The sequence below is a fragment of the Rhipicephalus sanguineus genome, chromosome 2 (genome assembly GCF_013339695.2).
Source record: "Rhipicephalus sanguineus isolate Rsan-2018 chromosome 2, BIME_Rsan_1.4, whole genome shotgun sequence".
Lineage (NCBI taxonomy): Eukaryota > Metazoa > Arthropoda > Arachnida > Ixodida > Ixodidae > Rhipicephalus > Rhipicephalus sanguineus.
Window position 1 is genome coordinate 24,408,871 of NC_051177.1, and position 20,420 is coordinate 24,429,290.

Here is a 20,420-nt window from a genome sequence, read left to right on the forward strand (position 1 = left end):
GACTGGGAGAGGGCTCTTAATAGCCGCGAGCTCTCAGTCCAGCTGTCGGCAGTCCAGGAGGCCTGCGAACGGGCGGAGGGCCACGGTCTTCCAGTACCGGCGTGGGCGCGGCCAGCAACTGCGGCGGACCCCCCTTCGGGGGTTGTCTGATCGGGGTTCTCCAGGACCAAATAAAGTTCATTTCATCATCATCTCAGAAGCAGCACGTCACTGAGTGCACTCTGTGATGTGCGAGACCGCTGTTTTGATAAAAAGATTGCCAGGCCTGCGCGGAATGTGCAGCAGAGTCACAGCGAAAGTTGGAAGAGCGGACTTTGTAGAGCCCGTTGTAGAGTCTCTTGGGGCAGCTGATACAAGTACACATGCAGGGTACCCACTACACCATAAATCATCGTAATTTTTCTGAAGTACCGAAATTCCCACTATGTCATTTTTCGTGATTCTTCGGAGAATCGTGGTAGCCGCTACACATCTGTAAGGCATTATGTGCGCTTTGTGCTGTGGCTGATGACGATGAACTATGGCTGAGCACTTTGCAGTGGGTGGGAAGCATTAAACCACACACTCTTTGCGGAATTAGCATTGTGTGATGGCTGGTTGTCGTTTTACTCTTCTGCCACGCTGTATTACCTATGTTAACACGATTCCTTGCCCGACATGACGCCTGTATAGAGTATTTTTGCGAAGGAGTTACAAGCACCAGCGTGGCACTGCGGTGGAAGACTCGAATGCCACGCAGGGGGCGCGGGTTAAAATCCCATCCGATCCTAGAAATTTGTTTCTCATTTTATTTTTTCTTACTTCACGCGATAGTGGTCACGGACACGGGCGGCGGCGGGCAACTATTGTGCCAAAATCAGCTGTTCTGATCTCATAAGAGCCTTCGCTGTAACAAACTTCAGCGCCAACAATGCCCTCTCCACTTTGGCCTGTGTGACAGGCCCGCAAAAGTCCACTTGCGCTAATATCAACATCTCTGGTTGCCACTGTTTTCGTTTTTCGCACAATTTCAACATATCTTTGCTTTGGAATTGCTGCCTGAGGTGCGCGTTAATACTGTACCCTGAGATATGCTCACATTGCATGAGCTCAGTTGTTCCGGACTGCGAAGTTTTCTCGTGAACCGAAAAACGATTGAAAAAATTTCGGTTTCACTCCGGAACGAAATATATGCATTTATATACACGCGGTTGCACACGAAAAACGATGTCATTCGAATGACGGATGTCGTGCAGTGCTTTTGTGCAAAGCGCCATTGAAATTTTTTTAAATATATTATAAAGAGATGTACCGGGGCGTTCTTGTGCTAAATCTTCGAGAAACTCTACTGTGACACTGAACTTTCAGCAAACAGCACTGATAACTGGGTTTATTGGTATGAACTACGAATGCATCTTTTCACAAACTGCACTGCATGCGGGATAGCAGAACGCGATAGACGAAGGAGACAGGCTGCCCCCGTGTTCCCATCCTTCTCACGTGCATACTGCCTAGCTGCGCAGTTTGTGAATCTTTGAGAAGCTTCACGATTGTTTGAGATCATTCTGTTAAGATTACGCGCCGGAGGCGAATACTCAAGTTTATTCGAGAGCTTACGCGAGCACCAGCAATTGACGGTTTCAAGATTGCGATAGCAAGACCAGGTGCTGTACCCCAAGATACTTCCGGTTATTTCATTTATTGCTGTAGAACACCGAAGCGGAAAGCACATTTTTATGTTTTGTCAGAGTAAGGAAGTATTCTTTTGGCGCTTTCACATAAAGGAAAGCCGCTTAAAGTGAAGGTCTAACTTTTTCAAATGTTGTGTATATAGCATAGAAGAATATTTATTTGAGTTATTTTGCTAGACAGAGGAAGAAAAGTGTTGAAGCCATACGGGCTACTCGTCAAGGCTATTGTTCCCTGCCACTTCTGCTAGGCTACGCCTGTGAACGAAACCGGAAGCCGTCCAGGGCCTATGTTTGTAAACAGCGAAACCGAATGTTCGATGACTGATGTATAAAAGACGACGCGTTCCACCGATGATCGCATTACTCGACGGCCGACGACTGTTCTCGCCGCTATCAGTGCGCAGCGCGTATCACTTGTATTTTGAGTTTTGATTTTCTGGGCACAAGTTCGCCCAAATAAAGAGCTCCGTATTTTCCATCCTTGCTGCAGCATTCTTCATCGTCACAACCACGTGACAATGCTATCGGTAGTGGTGTGAATAATGATGCTGTTGCTGGCCGGCCATATTTCCAAAATGTTTGCGATAGCCTACTATCAGCTTCGCTTAATTTATGAACAATTTAGGCGACAGAAATAAATTATTTCCGCAGTGAAAATGGCGGAATATGTCCATTAAGAAATTCATTTCCAAATGAAACCAGTTACACCTTACAATTAACAAACCTAGTTCCTAATTTTTTTTATCTTGAAATAATAAAATGCAATATAAATTGGAAGCCGCGCCGTTGCACCACATGTAACGGCTTCCTTTCCGCTGCAGCTGAACAGTTTGACTTTATGATCATGTGTCAGCAAAGCACTCAGGTGAAGAACACAAGCATGTCAACCTTCTTGCCCTTCTGCCTGCTCCTTCGACTCCACTATGTACCACGCGCGCGGGGAGCCAAGTTTATTCTGCAATGAGTTCACGCTGTTGATACTATTGATAGTACCATTGAATTTATGGAAAACATTTTTTATTATCGATAGTTCGATAGTGACTCAACTATCAATAGTATCGATAGTAGTACCACCGGTAGTTCTGCATCGCTTATATGTAGGTATGTTCAAATGACATCTAACAGCGCTATTTTCAACAATGCACTAATTGCGGGCTCGTTTTTTATGGCTTATAAAAAAGCCCGCGGAATATGAAAAATAACACGTGACTACGCTCCAACCCGCAAAGGAAAGCAGCACCCTGAAATAAGCTTGCTGCAAGCAACTGCTTGGCCATGTTGTCCGTTGCAGAGACAGCGTTTCGCACTTTGGCAAGGTTACAGGTCGGGCGCCAACATGCGTCGCAATCTTGATTAGATTCATTCCGCTCGATTGTACGCCACTATCATTATCCAGATCTCACGGCCGACTGTTCTCATTGATAACGCGGCAGGAGCACTGTTCTGATTACGGCCTGACTCTGTAAGACCGAAGCGGCACGTTTCTTCGGCCGAGGACTGGCAGTATACTGGCTACCTCACTGTGAGCCTGTCTGAGGGCGCAGCTTTCTGATGCGCGCAATAGTATAGTCACGTGTCACTTTTCAGATTTTGCGGGCTTTCTTTATCAACCGGGGAAAAAAATGAGCGTGCAATTAGTACGTTGTCGAAAATAGCGCAGTTGGATATCATTTCAACATGCGTATACATACGCCTCATTGACATTTTGATAATTAGGCAAGTACTTGTCGAGTTACAAATATAATTATGACTAATTAATCAAACTTCATTAACGAAAAAAAAATGGTAGTGGCTGCACCAGTGTACGAACAGTATAAACGAGGTTTACTATGCGTAACTCCGTTCCTCTTTTTTTTTTTTAAATTTCCCCGCCACGGTGGTCTAGTGGTTATGGCGCTCGACTGCTGACCCGAAGGTCGCGGGATCGAATCCCGGCCGCGGCGGCTGCATTTTCGATGGAGGCGAAAATGTTTGAGGCCCGTGTACTTAGATTTAGGTGCACGTTAAAGAACCCCAGGTGGTCGAAATCTCCGGAGCCCTCCACTACGGCGTCTCTCGTAATCATATCGTGGTTTTGGGACGTTAAACACCAGATATTATTATTATCTTTTTTTAAAATCGTGCTGCGTGACAGTTGGGACGCCCTGTATATATATCCGTGCACTACATTTATATGATCAGCAGATGCGTCCGCCACACGTGAGCAAAAGAGTTTCTCGCAGTGGATCGATTACTTCCTCGCCATAGTTTGACACTTTGACGCCGTATAGTATCGCTGTACTCTTTGTGTTTTGATTGAGCGAGCATTAGCATGTGTATGCCGTAGGGAGGACCACGACCATCTCCTGCCGATGCGCTAATAATGCAAATACGCCGGGCGAACGGTCCGCATGCTTCAGCGACCTAACCGAAGCTATGCACGGCGTCATGCCAAACGCGGGCCCCGAAAGGCATCCGCGAAATGTTAAACACGAAGCAAAACTGTTGTCCAAACCGCTGCCGTCTTTCGGCCAACGACTGTCGTTCCAAGCTGTGCCAAAAAAAAAAAAAAAGAACGTAACCCCGTAGCTATACGAGCGATAAGTGGGACGCGTTTGCACTGGTATTGGCGCGTGCATCGCTTTCGCGGTCTGGCACGTTGCCCGTGCCCTGTAGCATGTGCCTTAGGAAATACCGCGAGTGAGATCTGAACTGGAGCGAGCGAGGCTTTGCTTTTCGTACACGAAGCTTTCCGCGGCAGGCTGTTCGGGAATGTTTCGCTTTAGGGACACGCTCTCCTCTGCGGCAAATTGACATCGCGGCAAATCATGGCAAGATGTCCGCATACGCGCGTCCGTTTACTCAGTTAGTCGTTAGCTCGTTGTTCCGCGCAAAATATTTGCCTTTCTCTCTACGTGAACTGTCTGGAAGAGAGTTTAGAATGAGCCGTCATAGGATTAGTGTCACGTTAGAGAGACGCTCGCCGAACCGTACGAAGAAATGTCATTTCATGCACACTTTCTTCTTGTTCTTGTTGCGAGTCGTGATTTCGCCCGTTCTTCCATTTTTTGGTGAAGTGCTGAAGACTCCAACACGCTTGAGCAACTGCCTCTGTTGACGTCATCGAACTACACTATTGCGAAAGTTTCAACAATGTCTTCTATTTTCACGACTTCTAATTGGACGAAGTGGAGTCAACTAGGCACCTGCACGCAGCAAAGTGCCTGCTCAAAATCTAACCAGATATCGAATTGTGCCGCCGTATGTACTTACTCACTTTTAATCTCTGAGCCCCGCCCCAGCACATGACAACTACATACTATGGCAAGTCTATGCTATACTGTGTAACTGCGTACGTATAGCTTCGACGTTGAACTCCTGTCGCGACTAAGCCGAAAAACCGTCACTTGAGTCGCAAGATACATCATTACCCTAACTATATAGTTCGGCGGCATTTCGCTACGGAAGCTTCCTATGAAGGAAAGAAGATGCGTAGAACAAATGAGCTTCAAACATCGGCCGATTCTCATTCAGTGGAACTTATTTTCCAACAAGTTCAGGGAATTGCGCTGAAAAAAAAAAAACTATACTGCAGCTTAAATATCACTGTGCTTCTACGGCAGGATCGCGTGGTGTTGCATGCAGTCACGAGCAGCAGGAGAGAGTCATATTTGTACTAAAGAGCAGTCAGCCTCGGCTACCTACATCTTCCGGAACCTTTGTCAGTTCCAAAGTCGATACACAGATAGTCCCTCACGATATGCCCCCACGTTGCTAAACGTTGCTTATATACTCCGTTCCGCACATCAAGTGCAACGCTGTGGTGGCTAGGGAGACTTCTTGCAGTAGATGCATTAAGAAATAAAGATGCATTAAGAAATTGCAGTTCGCATTAAGAAATAGTTTAATGTTCTTACCATCTAGAATAGAGCTTTCTTTTCGTGTTTAAGGAGGAGTAATTGACCAAGTTCTGTGCCTTACAAATAAACAAACGCCGTTATACGTCTGTTATTATGCGGCTGGATAGCTTAGCTTCTGTTCGGTTTCGTTTGTTCTTCTTTTTTTGTATTTCATCTGCAGTCCGTCGCGATGCGTCACGCGCAAGCTCGTGCGAGCGCTTACAACGAAGAAGACCGACCACAAGACGCGCGGAATTGCACATTTTGTTGACCGAATTTCTTGCATATCTTCCACAGCGACTTTGCCAGATGGACCAGGCAAGACCTCGCGAGTCTTGGTGTAGGGGTTCACAAAAGATACGTCGTATCAGAAAGAAGAAAAAGAAACACAAAATATTCGCGTGTTAGCTGTGTTTGCTCAACGATAACGTCGAGCCATTGAATGTCCTATAGGGAAGCAATGTAGAAGGACGTGCCGAGCACGCGACTTAATGTTGATGGATACGCACCCCCCCCCCCCTTTCTCCCACACACAAACACACACATAGACACTGCTAAATGAAAATTGACGCCGTGTCCTCAAAATCCTGGAAAATCCAGGTTTAATGCTACGAGATTACAAGCAAGGAGCCAGGTTTAGGCAATTGCGCACCAGCGAGCCATTGCGACTAGAAGCGAGGATAACAACTCCCAGCGTGTGATGCAGCCGCGCCATGGCCGACGTCAAGTGCGCTACACTTCTGATGCGCTTTCTACATCCGTATACCACTGATGCATAAGGCAGTCTGTGTATTCAGGTTTTCTTTTTTCTTTGACTTCCTTGACGCTGCTCCTGAAACGCAAGGTCGTAGGTAGGACGATGCAATATGCAGCGTACGGCAACTCGGTTTTTTCGGACCGCGAGTGACCGCGGGGTTGCACTCGCGCTGTCTGCTTTAATTCCACCGACTGCTATCTCTTCCTCCTTTCTGGAAGCCCAGGCGGCGCCATCGCAATCTTCCGTGCTGTTCCGGTTGGCCTCTCGTGGCTGCTATGCATTATTTATTCTCTCCTTTTCTTGTATCGATTTCACCTGCTGCATCGAACATCGTAAGGCGTGTTGTCTCATAAAACCAGAAAAAGAAGAGCAGAGGGGAATCACGCAACGTTTCCTTCTGAAGCATGCGCTAAAAAAAAAAGCTCAGATGTAAGAGCGCTGAAAACATCGCGAAATCATTTAGCATAAAAAACAAAGAAAAAGGAAGAAAACATCGTTTACACGAACATAAGCCACGGTATCTCGAGGGATTCGTACTCTCACTTTAGTCATCTGCATGTGTACGCTTCCAACACACCCGCAACAAAGTGCGCAGGAAGCGCACGACCTTTACAAAATGAAATCCTCCTTGAAGAAAACCACCTTATATTTGTTTGAACCCCTATGGGCTGGTTGTTTTCAAAGGTGCATTACAGCCACCGCCAACTAGTATCTAAACAAAACCTGGGAGACCAATAGAAAGTGCCCAGTCAAGAAAGACTTCGAAATGCTGCAGAACGGAGCTTCGCTGCATTGCACTGTCGTCCTTTATGAAAGGGAACACGCGAGCGCGCCGTCAACCGACAGCTAACGAAAGCACGCCCGCTTTTGGCGTCATTTATTGGCAAACAAAGTAACAATTCATGACCGATGGACAAGCGCTGCTAGATTACGCTGCCACTCTGCTCGCTCAAAGGGCGATGCCGGCAGCTCGCGCCGTGCTGGCGCACTGCGCTCGATTTGTTGGCAGCAGACGACGCGCTGCAGGCATCGCCCGTTGCGCGAGCAGAGAGGTAGCGTAATCTAACAGCGCTTGCCCATCGGTCATGAATCGTTATTTTGTTTGCCAATAGATGACGCCAAAAGCGGGCGTGCTTTCGTTAGCTGTCGGTTGACGGAGCTGTAGGCAGCCGCCGCAGAGCGCAGGTCACACGCTCGTGTGTTCCCTTTCATAAAGGACGACAGTGTAGATTCCTATACAGGAGCTGTTAGGTCTGCTCCCATTTTATTGCGATAGCAATTATATGGACACTCTCGGCTGGTTTTTGCCGTTGCCGTCGCCGTCTTGCGCCGTGTATGTATGTATGTATGTATGTATGTATGTATGTATGTATGTATGTATGTATGTATGTATGTATGTATGTATGTATGTATGTATGTATGTATGTATGTATGTATGTATGTATGTATGTATGTATGTATGTATGTATGTATGTACGTACGTATGTATGTATGTATGTATGTATGTATGTATGTATGTATGTATGTATGTATGTATGTATGTATGTATGTATGTATGTATGTATGTAAATGCCACAAAGAAACATAATTAAGAAAAATATTTTCCAAAACGCGGATTCCGCATCGCGCGGCGTTAAACGGCTAGGCGACGGAGCGTACGTTCCTCAGCGTAGTAACGGCGAGCTATTTATATATACGATTTACCGTTGGCGGTACGCATATCTCGGGGGCATTTCAGCGTGTTCTCTGCATTACCAACGAGATGGCGCGAAGGGCGCGCTTTAAAGGTACAGGGTGTAGTCGTTTAGTAGTTCGTGTAATCGTGTAGTAGTTTAAAGGTACACATACAGGGTGTAGTCGCCCGCGCACGCGTGCGCTTATCTCGTGATGGGGGCAGTTTGGTGGTCTTGTGCTTTCACCGGAAAGCTTGCGTTGAAGTTACAGAGTGTACGAATGTCACTTCGCTCGCTGCAGCGGCCGCGTTTGCGAAAGGATCGCGCTGCTCAAACACAAAGTTAGAACTGTAACAGCTGTAAGTTGGCGCTCGTCATGTGTATATACCTGCACGTTCGTTTTGTGCGTCCTTCTTTGTGTTTGAGCAGCGCGCTTTAATGTCGAGCTGTCAACGTTGTTAATTCGCGCTCGTCCTGCGTGTGTTGTTTTCGTGTATCGTATGTGCTTGAGCAGCGCACTGCACGTTTTGAGCTGCTTGCCGTTCTTCGCGTCACACTGCAATTTGTTGCTATCGCATTCATTGCTTCGGCCTTGCGGCGACAGTGTGACTTTCTTTATTTGTAAACCACAGCGCGCGGCCATACTTACTCGCTCGACTCGCACGAGAAACCAAAATGGTTTCTGTAATGCGAAGAATCATTGGCCTCATCTAATTCACTTTGTGATAGGTATGTTTCTGTCTCACAGTGGTTCGAGCACTCCAATTATATAAATATTCGAATGCTCCATAGTAAGATCTAACCTCAGTCCTCCAGAACAGAAGCCAGATATTGCAACCATGCATTAGACCACTACCTTCAGACGCACCCCCCGTCCTCCACACACGTGCACACACACACGCTTTTGTTTTGTGATTGCAGAAATACATACCTTGAGCGGGAGGACTTTGAGACGACTCGCAATGCGCCACCTACCGCTTCAGGTTTTTGCACGAATATTCTACTAGGTCACATTGTTAATAAGGACGTATTTGGAACTATGCTAGACTCTTAATCAGGTACCACTTAAAGTGGTAGATATAGCCAGAAAACCGAACATATTTCGTCTAGTTTTTTGGATATAGCCAGCATTTAAGCAGGACCTGATTAAGAGAGTGCTTCAGTAAACGAAATACCTCATTTGAATCAGCAAGAAAGTTTTATACGCGCATCAATACGCGCACGTTCGCGAGCAAATTAAGTCCATGAACGACATAGATGTCTATAAAAGCATTGTCTTTTTTTGTTTTGTTTTTCGTTGCCTATTGACATGCAGGTTGAAATGTCGGCCTACGTGCGCCTGGGTGCTTCGCTCAATCCCGACTCTGGCTACGGCTTGCTCGTTTGTGCACTCAATTCTGCGCATGTTTCGCTTCTTCGGAAAGCGGGACACCTCACTCACAACGTGTGGGCCTTGCGTTCGCCTGGATGCTGTGACGATGGTGGCACGAATCCTCAAGCTTTCGCATCGTGCTATTGAATTAAGTTTCTAAAAAATATGTAAAGAATGCTTATTCGCATGTATGCACGGCAGCTCAAATTACGTGTACTAAAGACGCTGCAGAGCAGCCACGAGCCAGCATGCTCCTGGAGCTGCAGAAACTCTCGCGCTGATTTCCGAGCACTTGTGCAGTTTTCATATCAACCCTATATACTGCGTCTTCTTGCACTCTGAAAAACTATGTGCTAGTTCTTGTTCGATGGGCGAGCCTTTCGCCATATGCATAATGGATCTGGTACGCGCGTATTGCGACGTTCGCTGTACAAAATTACGACTACGGGTAAGCAGTGCCCCTAATGTATGCAGCATACGAGGGTCTTTACGCGCTCGTCGTGAAATGCGCGATAGAATGCCTCCAGCATCCGTATGGCGTGTAATATGTCGCAGCGTTCTAGCTCATGACGGGATCAAAAAGAGAAAGAGCTTAATCTGATGCCCATTTTATTCGAGTGAGAGTTCAGAAGTATATCGCCACGCGGCCGCCCACCACGTCAGGCGTCGCTGCGTCCCGACCTCCACCGTGCGTCATCGCTGGCGTCATTTCTCCAGCACCTCCTTGTCATCTTCCTCCGTCTTCCTCCAATGGTGTGCGCAACTGCGGTGCGGTAATATTCGCAAGAAAGGAAACATCACCAGACACATTCATGTATGGACGCGTTGAGCGCAATATGCAATTAAATATTGTGCTAGAAAACTATTAAACAATGTAATTAAGTCGCTGCATTATATATTAAGGCGAAGGCCTTAGATGCCTCATCAAACGCGAAAATTGACCGTCGGCGTCAACACGAGTGATGCAAAAAATCAACACCGCGTGGTGACGTCACCATGCCGTCACAGATAGCCATAATTTGTGACGTAATCATGACGTCACTATGGCGTCGCATAACGTGACGTCACATGATGACGTGATCACATGACATCTTCGCTTGGTCAAAGATGGGCCGATCACGGAGGCAGTGCAAAACCAGGTGAGAAAGCTTGCAAGTCGTCTTAGGCGAACGCACAAGGGACCCTGTGGGTTTTTTTAACAGTCTAACCAAGCACCCTTTCGAGCTGGAATCGCGTTTCACAATGCCTGGTCGGTGATGACGATGATTAAAACTTTATTACTCAACAGAGGATTGTAGAGGTGACTGACTGGGTGCTTCCATTGTGGCGCTGCACGGGACTGGTGTAGCGAGTAGACAAACATTTCATATGAATGCACGTTGCGTGGGTTTAACATAAACACAATTGCATACATCAGACTATAGATGTATCATGGTGTTTATTCAAACGCTGCACTTCGATTTCGCTTCACATGTCTTCCCCAATCTCGTTCTGCTGGCCGCTGTTCAAATGTCAGCAGCCGAGTTTCCGACAGTTTCTTTTGAAGTCAACAAATTACTAGCAATGGGGCGTAAATAGCAAACTTTATTAAGGCGTAGGCGTCAACACGAGCGATGCAAAAAATGAAGTGATGATGTCATCATATGACGTCATCATGGCGTCATTGATTGCAAAAATTTATTAAGTCACCATGACGTCATGGTGACGCAACTATGGCGTCACATGACGACGTCATCACATGGCATCGTCGCTTGGCCAAAGGTGGGCCGATCACGGAGGCATTGCAAAACCAGGTTTTGTGCCGAAAGCTTCACTGCCTCCAATCCTGGAGGCTGTGCCAAACCACGTTTGGTGCAGAGAGCTGTCGGAGTAGCGCGTGGGAGGATCAATACATCGACTGACAAGAAGAATAAGATGGCTTTCGCCTTCGAGTCGTCTTAGGCGAATGCATAGTGGACCCTGTGAGTATGTTCAGTACTGCTCAATGTTTGCTGCACCGCGTGTTTGATTTTGCCAGTTTCGCAATAATGCAACTGTGTAGTTATGCTCAATTTACCAAACCATTCAAAAGCGATACCCTGCAAAGAAATCCGTACCTCTGGACCAGCTCATATTTACCAGATTCCTGTACAAGTGAAATACAATACATGTTGATACATATTTGGATGAAATTCGTTAAAGGGGTGGTGCCGCCAAATTTGTGGCTTGCGCGTTCTTTGCTGTAAGCGTTTCCTATAGCTCCAGGAAGCATGATACACACACCAAGATTCATGTATTCTCGCTAAATAATTTAATATCGCCTTTTGATGTGGACAACTTTTGGTTTCGGTTTCTGGGCGCCGAGGTTGGGCAGTGACGTAGTAGTGTAGGGGGCTTGATCACGTGACCACACAAGGCTGTGACGCACTTAGCCAGGAAGCGATCGAAACTCGGCGAGTGATGTAGCAACCGATGCTTTGCCGGTACTATAGTGAACTAGAATATATTCCAGTTCACTACAGCCGGTACGTACGTTGCGGAGGTGGCGGAAGTATGGAGGTCACTCACGTCACTGCAGAAGATCTGGTTTGACGTCACTACAACTTTCGTTGCCCCTCCTATAGAGCTACGTCAGAGTTGGCGCGCTATAGAGATGGGTTTCGATCGGGAGAATGGGCGTTTAGGTACACTTTGGAAGTGGATTAAAATATATTCTAAACGTTTGCTGTGTCCGACCCTTCGTGTGGAGTGTCCTTGCATACAGAGGAAACCCACAGCAGGCTTGTTATAGCCTCGAAATTTGATAGCACCACCCCTTTAAGAGGGAAAGGTACATTCCACGGGATGCTTCAAAGCAAAATTGCTGTAAGGCCTCGAACGTTCCGAACAATTTACTGGAAGTGGTAAAGGAATACGTCTGCTTAGGACAGGTAGTGACCGTGGTTCTACCCCCCCCCCCCCCGACACCTACAAACGCACGCATACATACAAACGCACGTACGAACATACATAAAGCATGGCTTAACCCTTCCCCTGACAAAAATGCCCTCTAGCCTGGCCGTTAATTTTCACAGGGCGAGCGGGGAAGGCAGTGCGACAGCCAGGCGAGCGTCGGAGACCTATTTTTTTTATATGAATGTATGCTATGAGCGAGGCTTGGCCTAAAGCCACCACCTCGCGGTGTGTTAAAGCGTTGACGAAATTACACTTCTATTGTAAACGCACCGAATGGGATGGTCGTAGCAACTGCGCGTATTTCTTTTTTCGAGCCTGGTGGCACACATGTCACAGCCCCGTTATAAAGGGGACGCCCATAGCATCCATCCATCCATCCATCCATCAATCCATCCAATAACACTGTGAGAGGAAAGTGTGAAAGATAAAAGGTGCGTTCATATCCCCCCCCCCCCCCCCCCCCCCCCGTTACGAGTTTGGCGGTAGCTCTTAGCTGACTGCACGTTAAAACTTTGTAGTCAGCTAAGAGCTACCGCCAAACTCGTAACGGGGGTGCTGACAATGTATCATTTTGTACTGTTCCGTGGTTTACGATTAGTGTGTGAAAATACTTGTGTGAGGCAATAAAGAAAAAAAAAAAGAGAGTTTGGCGGTAGCTCAGTGGTCTGAACGCCCGCCAGCCATCGTTGCGGACTCCTGTGAACGGAACTTTATAGTTTCTTTTTTTGGCATCTGATGGCGTTCATTTTGTTGACGTATTTCCGTGACGGAAATACGTCATGAAAGTCTTGGTGGACCCCGGCAGAAAACACTTTCATGTTAAAAAATCAGTTAAATTCTGGGGTCTTACGTAAAAATCACGATATAATTTCGAAGCTTCTTCCGTTCTTTAGAGCATGCTCAATTGTCTCCATATTATACTTTCTTCTCAAAGCTATGAAGACAAAACTGTGCATAGGCAAAAATCAGATGTATGCAATAAGGGACAAGGAAGGCAAGGTCACAAACAATATGGATAGAATAGTTGAGGTAGCGGAAGAGTTCTACAGGGATCTGTACAGCAGCCGAGGCATTCAGGATGATAACGTAAGAAGAAGTAATAGCGCAGAGGAATCTGACATCCCACCAGTATTGACAGGAGAAGTAAAGAAAGCCCTAAAGGGAATGCAAAGAGGCAAAGCAGCTGGTGAGGATCAGGTAACATCAGACCTGTTGAAAGACGGTGGAGAGATTATGTTAGAGAAACTGGCCACCCTGTATACGAAGTGCCTCTCGACGGGGAGGATACCAGAATCTTGGAAGAATGCCAACATCATCTTGATCCATAAGAAAGGGGACGTCAAGGACCTGAAAAATTACAGGCCCATAAGCTTACTGTCCGTTGTCTACAAGCTATTTACAAAAGTAATTGCTAACAGAATTAATACAACATTAGAGTTCAATCAACCAAGGGACCAGGCAGGATTTCGTACAGGATTCTCAACAATAGACCATATTCATACTATCAATCAGGTGATAGAGAAATGCGCGGAATACAACCAACCCCTATACATAGCCTTCATAGATTACGAGAAGGCATTTGATTCAGTGGAGACATCAGCAGTCATGCAGGCACTGCGGAATCAAGGCATCGACGAAGCCTATATAAACATAATGGAAGAAATCTACAGCGGATCCACAGCCACTATAGTCCTCCATAAAGAAAGCGACAGAATCCCAATAAAGAAGGGCGTACGGCAGGGAGACACGATCTCTCCAATGTTATTCACCGCGTGTTTACAGGAGGTTTTCAGGGCCCTAGATTGGGAAGAGTTAGGGATAAGAGTTAATGGAGAGTATCTCAGTAACCTACGATTCGCTGACGACATTGCATTGATGAGTAACGCGGGAGACGAATTGCAGCTCATGATTACTGAACTGGATACGGAAAGTAGAAGAGTAGGTCTGAAAATTAATATGCATAAAACTAAAGTAATGTGGAACAATCTTGGCAGAGAACATCGCTTTGCGATAGGTGGCGAGACACTGGAAGTTGTAAAGGAGTACGTCTACTTAGGACAGGTAGTAACCGCGGAGCCGAACCATGAGAGTGAAATAACTAGAAGAATAAGGATGGGTTGGGGCTCATTCGGCAAGCATTATCAAATCATGAATGGTAATCTACCACTATCCCTCAAGAGGGAGGTATATAACAGCTGCATCTTACCGGTACTTACCTACGGAGCAGAAACCTGGAGACTTACAAAGAGGGTTCAACTTAAATTGAGGACGACGCAGCGAGCGATGGAAAGGAAAATGATAGGTGTAACCTTAAGAGACAGGAAGAGAGCAGAGTGGGTCAGGGAACAAACGGGGGTTAAGGACATCATAGTTGAAATCAAGAAGAAGAAATGGATATGGGCCGGGCACGTAGCACGTCGGCAGGATAACCGGTGGTCATTAAGGGTAACTGACTGGATTCCAAGAGATGGCAAACGCGTGAGCGGGAGACAGAAAATTAGGTGGGTAGATGAGATTAAGAAGTTTGCAGGTATTACGTGGCAGCAGAAAGCACAGGACCGGGTTGATTGGCGGAACATGGGAGAGGCCTTTGCCCTGCAGTGGGCGTAGACAGGCTGATGATGATGATGATGATGATGATGATGATGATGATGATGAATTTCGAAGCACGTTGTAATCGGGGACAGTGGATTTCTTTTGACCACCCTGACGTTCTCTAACGTACGCCTAAATCTAAGTGCACGCTAGTTTATGCCTCATATTTATTGAGAAAGAAAAACCCAGTAATTAAATCGCACGCTGTGTGCACAAACAATACCCGCCGCGGTGGTCTAGCGGTTATGGTGCTCGATTGCTGACCCGAAAATCACGGGATCGAATCCCGGCCGCGGCGGCCGCATTTCGAAGGAGGCGAAATGCTAGGGGCCGGTGTACTTATACTTAAGTGAACTATAGAGCACGATATGATAAAAATTTTCGGAGCCCTCCAATACGGAGTCCCTAATAATCATATCGTTGTTTTGTGACGTAAAAGCTCAACAATTATTATTATCATGCACACAAACAATACCTTTAACGTTTGTCGTATATAGTAAACACTTGGCGCCCATGCCTTTGAGATTGCCTCACATGTTGTTCTGAAACTGCTAACTCCGAACGAGATACAGCCTACAGACGAGCTACAGGGCGAATGTTGTAGTAAGGGCGCATTCGTAAGACGGATGTTTATAAATAGACATTCGATATCTGAGGCTGATAGTGGGTTAATATACGTGCAAGCTTAAGGAATTTGGTGCTCCGTCTGCCTCGCGGGCAGCATAATCTGCGATCATGTGGAGTTAATCACTTCTATATACGTCACACAGGATGCGGTCGAACGTAAACGACGTCATGGCATGCCGAGTAAACAACGCCAGGCCAAAACAACCTCCCGCTGCCGAACGCATACCATGGTCTACAACACAAAACATATGCCGAAGCAATATGGCGACAAAATAAGTCTTACAGGCGGCGCCACTGCATGCGCCGTCTATGAGAAAAATCAGTATATAGATGACTCCATCGCAAGTACCCTAATTAACGATGGCAGAGCTCGAAAGGGTTCTTTTGGCAACAAAACTTAACAAACCTCCAGGCCCAGTTCGGCCGAGACAATTTCACACGTCCTCCCGTATACGACGCACGATTCAGCAGGACTTCGTTTTTTTTTTAACACGAAAGTGTTTTATGCCGGGGTCCACCACGGCTCCACTGACGTATTTCCGTCACGGATACGACGTTGTAAAATATACACTAACAGATGGCAGAGAAAAGTCTAGAAGAAAACGTTCCTTCACCGGGGGTCGAGCCTACGACCCCTCGCTCCCCAGCACGTGACTCGAACCGACTCAGCATACTAACGCAGAGCTATTTATATACACCATTTACCATTAGCGGTACTCAGAGATCGGTGGCACTTCAGCGTGTTTTCGTTATCACTAGCGACATGGCGCGAAGAGCTCGAAGGGCGCGCTTTAAAGGTCGTCGCCCCGCGCGTTGCGATGCGCGCTCGTCTCCACAGGGCGTAGTCGCTCGTGCGCGCGCGCTTATCTCGTTATGGGGGGTAGTTTGTATGTCTTGTGATCTAACCCCAAGTTTGCGTTGAAGTTACAGAGAGCACGAAGGTCACTTCGCTCACTGCAGAGGCCGCTTTTGCGAAAGAAGCGCGCTGCTCACACACAAATAACTTACAACTGTGACAGTTAGTTCGTGCTCATCCTGTGTATACTTCGTGTTTGAGCAGCGCGCTTTAACTGTCGAGCCCCGACAGTTAGTTTGCGCTCATCCTGCCTATGTTCCTTCCGTGCGTCGTTTCTCCTCGAGCAGCGCGTTGCGAGTTTCTAGCTGCTTGCCGTTCTTCGCGTGACATTACAATTTGTTGCTATAGCATTCATTCCTTCGCCCTTGTGCCGAAACAATGCACAATAGCTCAACTACGTCTGTGAAGACACGTTTCACTTTCGTGTTATACCGATTCCTTTGACAGAGGGATCAACCATGTTTTCTTTATTGAGTGACCAAGACTCAACGTTAATAATGGGAGGTGAAGTGAAAACCGCAAATGAGAATATGAAGAGGCCAGAAGTGAACGTAAGACTTCCAATGCTTACCCGGAAGTCAGTTTAGCAATTGTTAGAGCCAGCAGCAGCCACGGTCAGCAAAACCGGGCGAGGTTCAGAAAGAAATCTTCACTTTAAAAGGAAGAGCAGTCACTATGGGCGTGTTTTCAAGGTGTCCTGGAGCCTTGAGGAGGATGCCAATTTGAAGTCTCAACCCGTTAACCAGCGTTCCCACGCAGAGACATCACCACTGCACCACTTTTTCCTCTATGGTAATTGGAAAAAAAAAATCTAGATAAGAGAAGTATTATAATCACACGTTTGCGCCTGCAAACTCGGTGAGGAAGAAGACGATCATGGCGGGCCGTTCTATTGGCTCCGCGTTTTCGTCTTCTTCGCATTGGGTGCTGCAGCGCCTACGGTGGTGCCTGCAACCACAGCGCGTCCCTTGCAGCTAAGTGCGCACATCAGTCGAGGGCCCTCGTCACCATGCCTCCCGGTGGGCATCCTAGTCCCGGAGGCTGAGGTCCCTGGCGGACCTACGAGGGCCCCGAACAACCGCGACTCCTAGCGGCACTTCCGCTGCTCACCACCACAAGACCAGCGCGCAATGACTGAAATGACTGAAACGCGAGGGCAACCGCTGGAGCCCGGACTCGCGCGGTTCTTCGCCCGCAGCAGCGTCCTCATCACGGGCGTTACAGGCTTCGTTGGCAAGGTGAGCGTGTCGTTCCCTGTGGCTTAAACAGCAGGCCGGCATCGCGGACGGTCCCCTGTTTGTTGTCGAAAGACGATGAGTTGTAGCAGAGTTGTTGAGCCGTGTGCAGGCACGGCACCCGATGTGGTGTGCTGGTATACTTTGACGTAAAGCACGCTAGTTTAGGCGTTGTCTCCACCAGCCAATTTGCCGTGTCTTGCGAAGTTCCTGTTGTGAAATACCCCCCCCCCCCCCCCCCCCCCAGCGTTGTGATAGAGACATGTTACTATTGTGGTGGGGGTGTGGTTGGTGAACCCAAAGTTAATGCTAGTCCATTCACCGTGGAGTCACGCGGCAGCGACGGTCACTGACGCTTAGACCACCCGAAGACTCGAGCGCGATCGTACATGTTTGGTAATTCTGTCACTGCCACAGAAGTGCTAGTAAACACAATGCCCGATTTTTTTTTTTTTGGGGGGGGGGGGGGGGGCAGGGACGTCCGTAATCACATGAACTCCTGTCTATTAAAATGAAACTCCCCTGCATGGTGAATAGCATCACGCCTATTTACTGTCATCGCAATTGTCGCATTGTCACGGCACCTTTTCACATGTCCTCCGCTTAAACTTTTATGGCGCACACATAACTTCTGGTAACCTTTAACAGGCGTGAATGAGATGTTACGTGCGTGCACTGCTCTCTCCAGGTAGTGGATGGGGGGGGGGGGGGGTCAGGTTGGTTTACATTGACATAAGGAATTACCATCGCAAACATCCACAAGAGGGACGACACGTACACACAAGCGACACGTCCATACAATTGCGGTTATCGTTGCAGCAACCCTGTTCACTTACACCAGGCACGCAGTTCGTGCTGCTTACCAGACATAGCGTTTAATCACGGTGACGAATTATGTGAAATTAAGTTTACATGGCCTCTACACCTGCGCTTTCAAGTATTCGGCGAGAGCATGAACAGAAAGTCCGGGCATGTTGTTTCGAGGCTGACCAGGGGCACCTTTCGTAATTTTTCACTGTTATCTACGTGCATAAACTCAATGCCAGCGTGACCGTCGCCGGAATTATGTTCCATACCCATAGGTCGGCAAACTCACTCATGAGTCGACTCACTCAGACTCGGATTGAGCCATGAGTCTGAGTGAGTCCGGCTGAGTAATATCTTGGTGACTTTGAGTGCGAGTGAGTCCGATTGACAAAAATGTTAGTCAGTCTGAGTCCGAATGAGTCCGGTTGAGGGAAATTTTGGTGAGTCTGAGTCCGAGTGAGCTGTAAAGATAAAATACACTTCTTAAGTGAGTCTGAGTGAGCTCCAAATTTTTTGCCGACGTATGGTTCTACCTACACAACTCCAGCATTACTACCAGCCTTATGTCGGCTCACGTTTATACTCCCGTCGACTCACACATACTTCAAAGCACTAGCGTTCATACGCCAGCTCAATATTGATTGATCCGAGGCGTGAGTAAGGAAGGGGGGTTGGGCAGCTGCTGTGACCCCCCCCCCCCCACCCCCGCAGACTCTTTCACAGAAGGTTCTTTATAAAAACATCCCGTGTGAGTAATATTGTCCAATAAAAATGTCCTTACTGAATTGCAACCATTGATAACTCATATTTGAAGGTACGAGACCAAAAGGCGCCAAGTACAGCACCAATTATGCGAGATATTGGTGTTTAAGAGCAATGGCACGATGGTCCGAAAAAGCAGTATGAGTCGACTCACTCATACTCACTCAGACTCACAGCCGTGAGCCTGAGTCTGAGTGAGTCCGAGTGAGTAATATTATGGTGAGTTTGAGTCCGAGTGAGTCCGGCTGAGAAAAATGTCAGTGAGTCTGAGTCGGAGTGAGTCCGGTTGAGGGAAACTTTGGTGAGTCTGAGTCCGAGTGAGCTGTAGAGACAAAATACATTTCTTGAGTGAGTCTGAGTGAGCTCCGAATTTTTGGCCGACCTATGCCCATACTACATATGAAGTACCTGCTTCGACCTGTCGCTTTCTTTTTCTGTGTACTTTGTTCCTTTCTGGTTTTCTTTTTTTCATCAACAATCACTTATGAAGCTTTGTCTGCAGTATAAATTTCATTGACGCCTCCGTCTCCGAATTCCATTTAAAAAATGTGCCTAGAACCTAACTCAAGTGCTCTGATCTTGTTCGTTTGACATATGCGTGCCCTCTTTTTGCCGCCAATGGTGTTCAAATTGCTGAACTTCGGACGTTCATAGAGCGCTGTTGGCAGAGTGTGGTCTCTAGATTCTTGCACGAGGTTGCACGTGCTACTGTTGCACGAGTTAACTGCATGAAACAATCCCGTAAAGAATGAAGGACTGAGACCCTCCAAGTAGCATCGTTGTTCATCGATGGACCACTCCACATCGATGGACCCTATCCACAAACGCTAATTTCTCGCGAGGCGACGTTTGCTGGAACCGCTCCTCGTCTTCTCAACGCAAAAGTGGTCCGGACCATTATGAGACTTGTCGATAAAAGTACATCTTGAAAGGCCTCCTTCCGCGTTTTGACATCCTTTTAGAAGGTTGCATTTGTTCCTGGTCCGTTAATTGACGCTTTTTCGGCGAGTGATCACTCTCGCGTTATCTGAGAACATTTTTTTATCTCGACGGCAACCTTTGCGTGCTGAACAGCGACTGCGTGCCCTTACGCGGTATGCGTAAGGAACGTCCTTTACACGGGGAGGGGCCTTCGGGGAAACCTAATGGACGCGTTATCTGTTTACCGCAAGTCGGCTTGCTGTCTGTGTACTTCGACGTATACAGAAGCACCTCAGGGCTGATTTTGTTGTTGTTGCTTTATTATTTAACGAC